The 14,510-nt window shown below is 38.3% G+C and overlaps 1 long non-coding RNA gene across 1 annotated transcript; it reads left to right on the forward strand.

Moving 5' to 3' along the window:
• The first annotated feature begins 8,958 nt into the window (after positions 1-8,958).
• On the forward strand, positions 8,959-14,279 carry LOC121408000. Its single transcript, XR_005968976.1, has 4 exons — positions 8,959-9,068; positions 10,972-11,101; positions 11,743-11,855; positions 13,741-14,279. It is a non-coding gene; the product is annotated as an uncharacterized LOC121408000 (long non-coding RNA).
• The last annotated feature ends 231 nt before the right edge of the window (positions 14,280-14,510 follow it).

Genomic DNA, 14,510 nt, shown 5'->3' on the forward strand with positions numbered 1-14,510 from the left:
CGTCAAGTTCTGCAGTACTGCGGTGAAAATATCTATGGATCAAACCAGGGAGTTTGGAGTTAGAATTGCCAACTCCCTGATCAAACCAATCACTTCATTATCATGTTGTTGCGTAATACTGTCACGCTGTAACGTGATCACTGATAAGCGTGATTTGACCAGTGAACACTCAAGTAATGGTTCGGTTCAAATGATGGGAACGGTTGCAATTTTTCGTTTGTAAACCTGATCCTCGAATCGCAATTAAAGGCTATAAAGATTTGTTTCTGTTGCAGAAAAGGCAAAGACCTCTTGAAAGTTATTCAGCTGAGTAGCTTATAAATGACTTCACAGTCTACTATCTTGAAGAATGGCAGTGTTTGTACCGGATTTTAATTCACACACGTTTTTTTTATATATTTATTTCAAACAATCTTAACAGCAATGTTCAATTTTCAGCAATGGATGTTAGAATCGATTTTTTTTGTTTTCATTTAATACATTTTGTTGAACAATGCCTGGGGCCCGTTGAAACGCGTGCCAGTTCACGCCATGCATGCACTGACCGCAATCGACCCCTTTTGGGTGCTTGTATAGTGACTGCACTATACGAGTGCTGCTTTTCTAGTTCAAATTTAAACTAGAAAATCAGAACTCGTAGTGCAGTCACTATACAAACACTGTAAGTGCTAAATTATCAATTTTTTACAGTGTAGCAAGAAGGCAGATAGTCCCATTTTTATAAGTCTTTGGTATCATGAGCTGGCCGAGGATCGAACCCATGACCTCCCGTTCGTGAGGAGGGCACTCTACCACTGAGCCACTATGCCCGGCCACGATGATGATGATGATTATGATGATGATGATGGTGATGATGATGATGATGATAGTACGTATAGGAAGAATGTTAATTTCAGACTGCCTCATATTTATTGTTCATTTTGTTTGAAACAAAAAGTTGCTTCAATCTTCTCTTTGTTTGGGAATGCGTGTCGTAAGAATATTTTCAATCAAGAATTCTATGCCAACAAGACAGCCAATGACTCTCGATAACGTTGGCCCATTAATTTTTTTTCTGCCGGCTATAAACCTGATTAAAAAAAATAAAGGACTTGTTTCATCAGAAAAACCTTCGGGGATTATTCGACGACTGTTTCTCGGATAGAGAGGGAATGTGCAGAGACAAGCGCGTTATAATAATGCGGCGTCGTAAAAGGGGGGGGGGGGGGTAACTGTGGCAAGGATTATGTAAAAAAATAAAATGAAATGACCGTCTCCTAACGACTGTATTTAATCTACACTCTTAAAAATAATCAGTAAAATTCACTAGACCAGTGGTCAGCTGGGTGCAATTGATTTGTCTTCTAGTCAGAAATAACTATGTCCTGGTAAAATACGACCAGAATAACAGTTGCACCCAGCTGACCCAATTAACTAGTCATTTTTGACTGATTTGTTTTTAGAGTGTAACTGCAAAAAGCATGAATACTTGCAGAAAAGTTAAAAGACTTCACTTGAAACTGAAGCAACTGAAACTGAAACTTTTGTTCCATCCCACCCCCTTTCGAGATGGAACCTGTATTTTATCAAAGGATCAGAGCCCGGAATCAGAGGGGTCACGCAAGATCCCCTCCCCCCCCCCCCCTCCCACAAGGGTGCAAGAAGATGGATCGAAAGCGACAATCGGGTAGATAGATAGTCAGATAACTAACCAATTTCTTCTCTATGCTTTTCTCTTATTCCCCCTTTTCTCATTTCCCTTTACTTGATCAATTGAAAAAAAAATACCAGGTATCGTGTCATTCCACCCTCCTGTAGCAATTTCGTCCAAAATCCAAATCAAAATCGTACATTGTGTGTATTATTGTAGTATCCATTTAAAAAGATCGAATAGGATAATTAAAAAAAAAACCTCAGACTAAATTTGAGAGCCCTGGTTCATGGATTTTCAAAAGACAAGGTAGAATGATTGTACTAGTACAGGGGCCGATTGCACGAAAGGGTCTTTCCAAGGACCGTCTTTCGTGTCGCCCATCTTTTATGATGCGCTGTATGCGGGATATTCCTGATATGTATAATAAACAAATAAAATTTGTTAGCTAGCATTTAAACCAATTTGTATGCAATTTCATGATATATCACATCATTTCATAAACAAATATTTTGTTTTCTTTAACGGATGAATAAAATATGTTTGCAGGTAATTTATTTAAAATGCATTTCACATGGCGCATCATAATAAACGGGCGACACGAAAGAAGATTCTTGCAAAGACCCTTTCGTGCAATCGGCCCCAGGTATACACTCTTCTTTTTTAAATGAAATGTGAATTCAGGCCCCTCTTATTCAGGCCCTTTGAAAATAAAGTCCTTATACATATAGTCAAGAGTATTGTATTCATAATCCTTAATTTAACTGAACTTGAATGTAATAAGAGCTCATTCTCACCTGTTCATTGAAGCATGGTTAGTAGGTCATGACTGAAGTGTATAGAAGGGTTTACTGACTGTTGGTCTAATATCACTTGGTCTAATCTTCAGATGGGCTAACAACATTCGGGCTAACCCCACTTAGTCCAATTCTCATTTGATATAATGACCACTTTGTCGAATAGTCTATTGGTCTAGCCATTTGGTCTGATGCCCAGTTGGGCTAATCGTCATTTTGTCTAATCGCCATTTCGTATAATGTATTTTATTGTCACTTGGTCTAATACTAGTTCGTCAAATTGTCGATTGGTCTAATACTAGTTGGTCTAATCCTCACTTGGTATATTATTCATTTGGTCTATATTGCAATTGGTCTAGTGTGCAGTTGGCCTTACTTCCATTTTGGCTAATTTCAACTTGGTCTAATTTCCACTTCGTCTAATTTCCACTTCGTCTAATTTCCACTGGGTCTAATTTCCACTTTACCTAATTTCCATTTGGGGTAATGGTTTGTTGGCTATTCCAATTAGGCCATCATACATACATTTTATTCATGTTATTTGTGTTATTCTTTTTCATTTTGAACAATGAAGGAATTTCTGTCCGCTCTATATGCCTTATATTAGGCCTATATCCATTTTCTTTAAAGAAGAAGGAAGAGGAGAACGAGGAGAAGAAGAAAAAGAAGAAGAAGACGAAGAAGAAGGAGGAGAAGAAGATTAAAGGTACAAGGAGCTGAAATAAATGGACAAATAGAAGGAAAGGAAACGAAAGATAGAAAAGGGTAAAAAGAAACATACGACATCGAAAACACTTATTTTGCTACCACGTCCAAATATGCAATTTCTTTCAAATATTTTGTTTGGGGACAACATCATAATCTTAGGGATCGCGCGCCAGTTCCCCCCCCCCCCCCCCCGAGGATGTGAAGAAGTAGAACAAAAACCCGAATGAAAAGATGAGATGAATGACTACTAACAAATTATTCAAAACAAAATTTCATGATCTAATGGCTTTGTAACTTTTGAAATCCCCCAAACTGCATAACCATTTGCTTATTTTCCGTCAAAGTATCATCCGTAATGGTGCATAACAATGGTTATAAAAGAGGCACAAACATGTTTACCAACATAATAACATTATATTTTCGTTCCTTTCTTCATAATAATGTTATTCTGATGAAACTCCCGCCATTCGATCATCATAAGATACAAGGTCCCCAACTTATTGTTCACCCAATACTAGAATCTGTAAAATATTGTGCATGCGGTAATGTAATGATTATGAATATGATATAATTTTCAGCATCATAGATATAATCGATATAGGCCTAATTATAAGAATTATATTTGATTAGAATTCATTCGATGAGCGTCATCGGTAGTCCTTCACGGAGAGGTTTTGTGCCCTCCACCAGCATACCCCGGCCCTACCCCTCCGGATCCTGGCGACATATATTAACTGATGCATGGTGTCTTAATTTATCCATGACCATATTTGTTGATTTTAGATCAATAAATCATAATGAATGATTTTATATTAGACCAAATGGACATTACACCAAGTGTGAATTACACCAAAAGATCATTAGACCATTATGACCATTTTACGATTAGCACCTCTGGTGAATACACCATTTGGCTATTAGACCAGTGGTTATTATACCAATTGGATATTAGACCAAGTGGAAATTTGACTAAATGGAAATTAGACCAAGTGCAAATTAGACCAAATTGGCATTAGACCATATGACAATAAAACGGAATGAATAATAATAATAATAACACTTATTTACCCAGGGTAGCCACTCTCAGCTGTAAGCTGTTCTTCCAGCGGACCCTGCATAACATAATATGTTATTACTACCTACTCCGTTCTCATTCGTCGAGCGCCTGACAAGAAGGCAGAAGGTGACTCGGCCGGGGATCGAACCCACGACCTCCCGTCCAAGAGGCGGGCGCTCTACCACTGAAAATTAGTCCAAGTGGAAATTAGACCAAGTGGAAATTAGACGAAGTGGATATTAGACGAACTGGTTGTAGACAAAATGGGTTTCGACCATGTGAAGTTGGACGAACTGACAAGTAGACCTGTATACCATCCGATCATACACCCATAGAAGAAAGTCATAAACTGTGAAATTACCAAGGACTGCTGTGATAATGTAAAGAAAATGCTTGAGATAAGAAATAAAAGTTCGTATATCTTAACCTTTTCTGACACCGAGTACCTGGAACGTCAGAAAATGATAGTAACAAAGGTATACTCAATTAGATGACGTTCCCATGGTAACAGATTTAAGCCCCTTGGAGACGCTTGAACAATGATGTTTCACTTGATGAACTCCTTTTGTTGTCACCCCTCTCTCTATGTTGTATTCTTGGCTGCCTCTCTATGACTCTCACCAGCTGCCTCTCTCTCTCCCTCCCTCTCTCTCCCTCTCTCTCTCTCTCTCTCCTCACTCACATTTTTTTTAAACACGTGCACATTTTGATATCAATAACGCATGACGCATTTATTTGATGCAAGGTAAAAGAGCAATTATCAGTAAAATGCCTTAATTATTCAAGGGCAGTGCCGGGAATCGAACCCTGTACTTTCATAGTGTAGTACGTCGGGCGCCTTAGAGCACTCGGCCGCGGCACTTCGCTCACAGGGGCAGCGAAACGGTTTTTAAAGTGGGGGGGGGGGCTGACCATGCAAAAATCACAATCATATGGTCATTTTTACGTTTTTGTACACGGTTTTGGAAAAAAGTGCTTGGGGGGCTGAATCCCCCCCCCCCCCCGCTTCCGCGGCCCCTGGCTCACACATGCTCAGGCACACACCACACTCACTCAATTATACGATATCTTTATCATTTCAGCAGCAATGACAAAAGGCCTATATTGTCAGGTTAAAAACTTTTAAAACTTGCACACGTCGGTACCGTTAACGCGTTTTCCTCTTACGATAAAATTCATTCAGCGCTCAAAAGTTACGTGTCGGGAATCGAACACCGTACTTTCATATTTTTTGTCAGGCGCGTTATCAACTTTTCAGTGAGGCAGTGAATCACTGATGATCTTTATAATGAGTTACCATGGCTACACTTTACAAATTATCCTGATTATTCAAAGAATACACACAGACTAATAAAAAAAATCAGATAATAGTTTACGAAGGACTCAAGCTAAGGAAGGTTCCTGATGTTATATTTTATTTATTGTAATTATTGCTCCTACATTTTGTTGGAAAAATTGAATAAATGAATGAATGAAAAGGTTAAAGCGAAGACAGATTTTCGTCGGAGAATGAACCAGAAATTTTGAAGAAGTGTGGCCATTATAATTATGTAAACCCGTATTGTATAAAAGGTAAGTTTTGCCCATAACACGAAAATTGTAAATTTTGTATTGATACGTTGCTACAAAGTGTACCTTTACAAAAATTTTAGGACAAGGATAAAAAAACATGTATTTAAAAATTAATATAATGACCTCTGGTGGATCCAGGGGGAGGGCAAATTCAGCTCGCCCCCCACCCCCTTTGAGAGCCATAATCAAAAATTTTAATGTAAACATGCCATTTTGACCCAAGTGTGCCCCCCCCCCCTCCCTTCTTTGAAAGAGAGGACTTTTTTTTTGCTTTTCAAATTTTCTATCGGGGAAATGTGCCCCTCCCCTTTGGATCCGCCCCCTATAATGATATGTCGATTTAGGACACGGATGTCCCGCTTTTAATACGCAATCAAACATTTCTTTTTTAAACACATGTAGTTCTGTTGAAATTGAGATGCCCAGTACACGCTTTTTCAGTTTATATTCCCTTGGGCTACAAATAGTCTGCAGGCACAGACCCTGATTGAAACTTTGGTCATCAAGTGTGTCTCCACACAAAGACTAGCACACACAAAACTTGTTTCAATCCTGAGCGAGAGGGCCTTCAGTACACAAGGCATGAGTAGGCTGCACATTCAGACCCTTAACTCTAGAGAAGGATTTGCACCCACAGCAGACTAGGCTACAAGCACTTTGTCTACTTTTCAGATAGTCCATATCCCATGTCTGCCCCCCCCCCCACCCCCTTAAATTTTTGGTTCCTTACGCCACCGATAGGCCTATCCAGTTGATGATAATCACCATGATTGCGTTTACTCTTTACACAAATAAGTATATTTATTTGGCATATAACTCCCAGATTTTACTATTCTGTATGCCAGGGGTGGATCCAGGATTTTTCGAAAGGTGGCCGAAGCACATTTTCTCGAGGAAAAAGTTTACAAGCAAAACCAAGGGGGGTCTTCACTTTCAAAGAGGGGTTGGGGGCACACTTCTGTTTTAAGAGCATTACAAATGTTTATTTTTGCCTCTCAAACTCACTGGATCCGCCAGTGTGTAAAGCTGTAATTAGGTGTCTGGTCCCCTATTTTTTTTTAGCTCATTTACGCCACCGATATTCATTTGTTGATGATCACCCTGATTACGTTTATATCGTTACTTTTTACACAAATACATGTGATACAATATTACTCCCGGATTTTTACTGTTCTGTAAAGTATAACCAAGTTTGTTGAACAAGAAATCCGAACCACAGAAAACAAACAGAAGCATGTCAAGCTCAAGACAATTGTACATACGAGTAGAATCGATATCTGCATGATCGTATATCATGTGACCCAGTATGTTTGAAGGACAACTCCCTCCTGTCAAATTATCAAATGTTAACGATAGGTCTGTAAACAATCGCTAATGGGTGATCGATATCCCACGCAGCATTCTCGCGTTACCAACTTTTCGTGCATTTTCGATGTTTTATCCGGGTGTTTTGCTTAAACTTACTTCGACGATCCATGAGATAAATGAAACCATCACAGAAAGCAGAAAATCAACAGGAGATATACGTGCGTGTGAGAGAGAACGGGGGAGCCAGGAGCCAGGGTATTTGGGGGTGGGGGCAAGGCAACCTAAACTTTCTTGATTGAATTACAGGCTGAATCCAGATTGAATTGCAGACTGAAGCCAGACCTCATTTTTCGGATACTTTTTTCTCATTACTTAATTTCTGTTAAATTTATTCAATTACTGTTTTCTCCATGGGGTGGTATCCCCCACGCCCCCGGCTGTAGCGATGCCCCGGCCCCTCGTGTATGATCCGAATCATACTTATTTTACTTTTTTAAACAATATTACAGAGCTTGATCATGGGTGGCACCAAGTGGGTGTTTCATAAAGCTGTTCGTAAGATACGAATGACTTTACGCACGACTGGTGATCCTTTCTTATGCTATGTGTTATCCCTATGTAATTGAGTTATAACCTAAGAACATGTTCCAGTCATGCGTAAAGTCGTTCGTAACTTTACGAACAGCTTTATGAAACACCCACCAGGGCATTTTCATCCGGTGCATGTCACATGACATAAAGGCTATGTCATTTCTGGGTTTTTATTAATGAAAAAAAACACAACAGAATATTACAGCACTTTATAGTTTAACATGGATTAATACAACCTAGCACTCTCATTACAATACTCATCTTTCTTCTCTCTCACTCCATTTTACCTTACTTTCTTTTTTCTCTCGTCAGATTTCATTTCTGATTAATGCTTAAAAAACCCAAAGGAGGCCGGGCGAGTATCCCTTGCACCCCCCCCCCCTTGTTACACGGTTCCTTATGTAGGTCTTCCTTTTTAGAGAGAGAGATTGCGAAGTTTATATTTAGCTGTGGAGTTCTAAACCAACACACCTTATGATACCTGCTTTTACGACAGCTTTCGGTCGGACTGTCATGGGTTCATCATTGCTGGTATTTATTTAAGCCCTCTTTTACTTTCTTTCCCGGTGAATGAATAATGACGAAGACCTTTCAGCGAATGACGCTGGGAATACTGGAAAGGAGACACCTTCATGAGGGGGCGGCGCCGAAGGTGTGATTTTTCTTATAGTGAAAGAGGGGGGGGGCTAAGAGGGGCATCAGAAAAAAAGAGAGGGTGATAGGAAAAAAAAGAAATATCTTTGGAGAATAAAAGAAGAAAATATCTTCGGAGAAAAAAAAGAAATATCTTTGGAGAAAAAAATCTGGGTTGCTGAGCTTCTATCATACACCTTCAGGTCGACTGTCGTGTCTACCCCCCCCCCATATTTAACTGTTCTGGTACTGCACAAATATGCTATGTAATAAAATAAAAACATAGTGATCACATGATTTCAAGAGCCTATTATTAGAGACTTTGAAGAAGATGATGATTATGATGGTGATGATGATGATGATGATGGCGATGATGATGGATGATGATGATGAAGATAATGGTGATGAAAATAGGGCTTATGTCGAAAGGGTGGGTGCTGTCGCGTTAGGGTGCGTCAACGCGAACGCGAAGATTCGTCCAAAGCCCCCCCAGTTTGGCCGAAAGGGTGCGTTGGGAGCGTTAGGGCGCGTCAGTGTCGACAACGCCCCCAAATGGCACAACCGGGGGGCTTTTCCCGAACCTTCGCGTTCAGTACATTTTTATTTTACAAATCGTCTTGAACGAGGTTCGCTGACTAATTAGGCCACGCCCACTCCCAAAGTTTTGACAAAAATGTAAAGTTTGTTTAATGTTTTCGCCGCGACGATTCGAAATGAAACGAAGAAATTAGCAGAAGTGAAGGTCACCGGAGAGGTGAATGAGGATTTTACCGTAAGTAAAACCATTCAAAATGTCGTTCATATTATATGTAAGGTGATGAATAATTTGTGGTGCGTAATTATCAATTGAATTACAAGAAAAGATAATCTTCTGGCAGGAACCCTGTCGATACGATCGACAAACTTGACAGTACATAATCCAGTCTAGTCCCATACCCGTGTTTCTGTGTCTGCAGAACTAAGTATCTGACTGAGGTCCACACAACGACCCATCGCGACCCTGTCCATACACGTTTTTATGATCCACACAGGGCTGTAATTTTGCTAAGAGAAATCTTTATATTGTTTTACCTTTATGACATTCGGCATTATCGTGATATAGGGAACCACCGTTCACTTCATACAGCAGCGCTTTATTCAGTCACACGCGCACGCACTACCCTATTTCCACCTCCATTCACTTTGTACACAAGTGCGCGTACACAAATCTACGAGTGGTTCCCAAAACCACGATTTGGCCTGACATTCTATATTAAAAATCATAATTTTTCTTTTCCTTTGGTTTTGTATTAATTTTGTTGCTCGGTGTGGTCGGGGATATCCTCGATTACCAGCGTGTGCAATAGATGTACACAAATCCAATGTGGCCATCCCAATTCTGTGTACTTACAGTCATTGGAATTGGACAGGAGCTAAATCACATATTGATAGTGTGAGTGATAAATTGGATATTCTCAACTTATTTAGCATATAGGCTTAGCGAACACAAGTCAAACGAAATGGAGGCACTCGACAGCAGGCGAGGATTCAGGGGGAGTTATGTGGCAGAGGTGCTTTCACACCCAATCAAAATATAGATATTATAAGTTTTAAATGGTGCACCCGTGGCAGTAGACCAAAAGCTTCGGTCCCTGTTTTGCTGGTTGTTCAGCTGAACTCCGTTGGCTTCACTCACCAAATACAGAGACCGAAGTTCTAGCACGATCTGTACAGGGGACTCAATGGCCATATGTTTACGTACTTAAGATCGGATAAAAAGGGGAAGTGAATTTGCGCGACAGCCGAGGTAAGTCACTGTTTTGTTCCTTTTAACTTCAATTTTCTCCGTTTTGGGGAATTATTGCCAAGAGGGAATATAAATTTGCATTTTGGTCGCGTTAATTTTCAAAATTGTTATTCATTAAAGACAAAATTGAACTTTGAAGAGCCCCGATGGGGGGATTTTGCATTGTAAGTCCCCTAATGGTGGCTGCACAATAGCAAGCTGTCTGTGTATGAGGAGAAAAAAAAAAAAATGTTTAAAAAACTCCTCGAAACAGACAGCTGCCAGCTGTCTAGCTATCGTGCAGCCACCATTATGGGACTTACAATGCGAAATCCCCCAGTCGGGGCTCTTCAATTTTTCATTTTTATCGTACCACATAAAGTTAGAGTCTAGATCTAGTCAAACCTAACCTTAAATAGCACGTAAAGGTACTTAAAGGTCCATTCATTAAAACAAAAATAAAGGGGAATATGCAATGGATCTCATCAAGCCCAAGTATTTTTTTGCCTTTGAATCTCATAATAAAGTACTATTGAACAAAGTCCAGTAAATTAAACCAGCAAGGTATCCATGTGCTATTGGGTTAGAAAAAACTTTTATTTTAATTCAAAAATATATTAATGACAAAAATGTTTTATTATTTGTATGATTAATATGTTAATGACTGTCTTGCTTATAATCAAGTGGAAATTATATGAATTAACAAGAATTAATTGTTGACCGATTGTTGGTCGATTCTAGAAATTTCAGGATAATACAACAAGAAAGAAAAATGATTGGTATATTTGAATCATTCCCCTTTATAAAATGTCAACAATATTCATAGAAAGTGCAATATTTTTCAATGATCACTGTGTCAATCGACATATTTCTTTGTTATATCAATGTAATATTAATGTTCTAATTTCAGACTGGAACTAGAGAGCTTGGCTCTGACTGGTCTACTACAGCAAGGAATGTGCCAGGGGCCAATCTGATGAACATGTGGCAGAAGATTTGGCAATGGGTGAAGAAACACTGAGATTGAAATGCAACCACAGGTAACATGTAGACTAGTAAAATGCTATAATGATGACAAAAAAAATGAAGGATATTGTTTAGGTTGCAGAATGTTAAATCATTAAAACCCACATCAATGATAATGAAATCGCACTGTACCAGATTTTAAAGTCAGTTTGTAATGTAGACATTACATAGACATGAAAGACCATGACCATGCAAAAAATCATCCAGATGGTCATTTTTGTACATGGTTTTGGAAAACAGTGCGGGAGCTGAAAAACATAAAAATTACCATTTGGTCACAATTTTTTGCATGGTCGCTCACTTTAAAAACTCAACAGTTAACATGCGACCCCAGCCCCCCCCCCCCCTTCTGTTTGCGTAGCCCCTACTCACACCCCTCAATCCATTTTTCACTACTTGCTCATGTGTATGTACATACAAGCTACATTACGAGGAATAATTTCTCTAAGTTTCTCAGCCAGAGCATATGTCATTTACTATTTTTATTTTTGATTAACATAATAAAAGCTTGAACCCTTTGTTTACCCCCTTCTATATGAATTCTGGTAATCAAAAGATGTTTTATTTCCTGTTTTTAGACATGTACATATACATGTGAGAAGAAATACAAGATTGTGGCAAATATTTTAATTAGTTCAATACTCTTTTCCTTCAGGTGGAGGCTTCACCCAAACTTTTCAGACGGATGCGAGATACAAAGTTACCCAAGTATAAATGGTTGAAGGTTTTGGAGAGCCAGACAAGAAGGCAGGAAATGTGATGTCACTTGTAAGTTAAAACACTCTTAAGTATGACTGCCTCACTTTGGCGAAGAAAGTAGTCACATTAAAAAAAAATAAATTACCAGTACTGTTCTCTTCTTTATTTGGTCTTCTAGCAGTCAATATTTGAAAACAGTGACATCTATAAGTCTATAAGATAATAAGTGCTTAGATGCTTAAATGATTAATGATGATATTTCTTGGACAGTTGTAAAACATCCAATATCAATCAATGCTAGATGCTGTGACTTGCTTTCTATTGCCAAAGTAGTAAGTGAATGTTCCATTGTTCTGCATTCCTATTAGACCCCCCACACACCATCACCCTCTGCTTTGTCAGCTAGGAACACTGCAAAATTACCCAAAAAAGAACACAATTTTTTTATATCTCTTGTAGGCCTGTATAAATCAGATAAATTTAATGACTACAAAAGCAGTCATTAAACCTCACTTATTCAAATGATCCTGGTAGGGGGGGGGTGGCTCAGGATCTTGCCTGTAGATTGTGCACTCACTTCAGAAATCAGCAGGTTGGTTCTGAATCACGAAATAAAAAACAAATGTGATAATTTTGGATTTTGACTCCCTTTATTTTGGTATTAATGAGAAAAACTCAAGTCATTAAAATCAATTGTGTATACATGTACATTTTAATTTTTTTCTTATGCATTTTTTTTTCGTTGTTTAACCCTAAGAAGACGGGGGGGGGGGCTCGACATTTTTCGCGATAAATCAGCTGCTCAAAGTTTTTTTAATGTGTCGCTCGCTGACTTTTTACTTTCAAGACTCTCGCGCAACTTTTGAGACCAAAATTGTGACCCCCAGGTACGCGTTTCCGAAATTACGCAACATTTCGTAAGTGCATGCAGACCCAAAATTGCTCAAACACATGAATTTGTGTACAAATCCAATGCAAATAGTGTTTTTAGCCAAAATTCATAAAATGTATCATTATTTTTCCTTTTACTGCTTAAAATCATTTAATTTTATCTTGTCTATGGTAAAAATAAAGTCCCCGAAAATTTCCATTGAAAACACAATGAAAAGCAAAAAGTCATACAACAAAGAAATACATAAGAAATTTAGAAAACAATAGAATACATAAGAAAATAAATGTGATGTGTACATTTTTGAAAAATAAATTTGATCAGATGCCTATCTAGAGTATGTGAAACAAAAATGAGCATTTTAGGGGCTTTATTTTATTAATAAGCCAGTTCGTAGTTCCTTTCTGCGCATGATCAAAAGATTCTATGCATGATCAGAAGAAGGTCATTTGTACTAAAGTGACATGGTGCTTTAAAATCTAATGAGATAAGCACCAACTTTGATGTCTTGATTATTCATATATTCTTTTGAATTGTCATTTTCATTTTCATCCACAAAAAACAACAATGCTTCCATGAACGACTGGTATTTCACAGTTTGCAAAGTACATTGTGCAACATGCTAAGATATGCATTCAAAATAGGAATGCAACAAATGCCTTCATTACGTGTTCATTTGTGTGCTATTCTAGTCACCTGGTCTATTCAATTTCTTCATCCTGCTATGTAAGGCAAGCTTACGTAATATCTTGCTTTGAAATCTGCCTATCATGATGAAAGAAATGAAAGGTCATTTGACCAAAATTGTCCACGAAGTAACTACGAACTGGTCTATTAGAGCAAACTTATGATTTTACGCATAAATTTTCATAATCAATGAGCAGTGATTTCCAGATTTTTCTTTCAGTGATGAACAGATTTTTCTTTCAGTGATGAACAGATTTTTCGCAGAATTTTAACAGCGATAATTAAATTAGGAATAAATGACTTTGGTATCAATAATCATGGAAATTAATATCTTTATTAATAAAATATCACATGCTCTATAAATTAATTCCATTTCAGTTACTTCAATAAACATGAACAGCAGCAGGAGCAACAACAGCATCAGCAGCCGAAACCTCAACTGCAATAAGAGATGCAGCAACCGCACCGACAACATCAAGAGCAACAGCAAAAATACCTACATGTATTACAGCAGAAATGCAACAATCACATTGGCAACATCAACAGCAGCAGGAGCTCCAACAACCATGCAGGGAACATCGCGCGCAACATAAATAACTTCATCAAGAGATGCAACAACCACAGTGGTAAACATCAACAGCAGTAGCGACAACGACAGTAGAAACAAAGCCAATGTCAAGGATTAAGCAATCATACAGGAAACAACACAAGCGGCAACATCAATAAATGCATCAGGGGATGCAACAGCCATACTTGTAAACAGCAGCAGTAGCAGCGATGACAAGAGCAACCACACAGGCAACACCTTGAGCAACATCAGTAGCAATGCACCAGCAATGAAACAATCACACCAACAACACCAAGAGCAGCAGCAAAAAGAAAATAAATTCCAGCAACCATGATGACAACAGCAGCGGCAACACCAACAACACTAATGAATGTTGAAAAACTTGTACAAAAGTCAATGACACCACAGTTTTTTTTTAGAATTTATTGGACATTATTGATTAAAAAATGCACAATGATTTATTCAGGTTGAAGAAAATTATGTGTGAAAAAATTGTGTACATTTGAAGATGTTTCCTGTGTATTGAATAATATTTATGAAAATATAGTTTTATAGATGAAAATATGATTCTTGAAATGTC

Source organism: Lytechinus variegatus, chromosome 2 (genome assembly GCF_018143015.1).
Source record: "Lytechinus variegatus isolate NC3 chromosome 2, Lvar_3.0, whole genome shotgun sequence".
NCBI lineage: Eukaryota > Metazoa > Echinodermata > Echinoidea > Temnopleuroida > Toxopneustidae > Lytechinus > Lytechinus variegatus.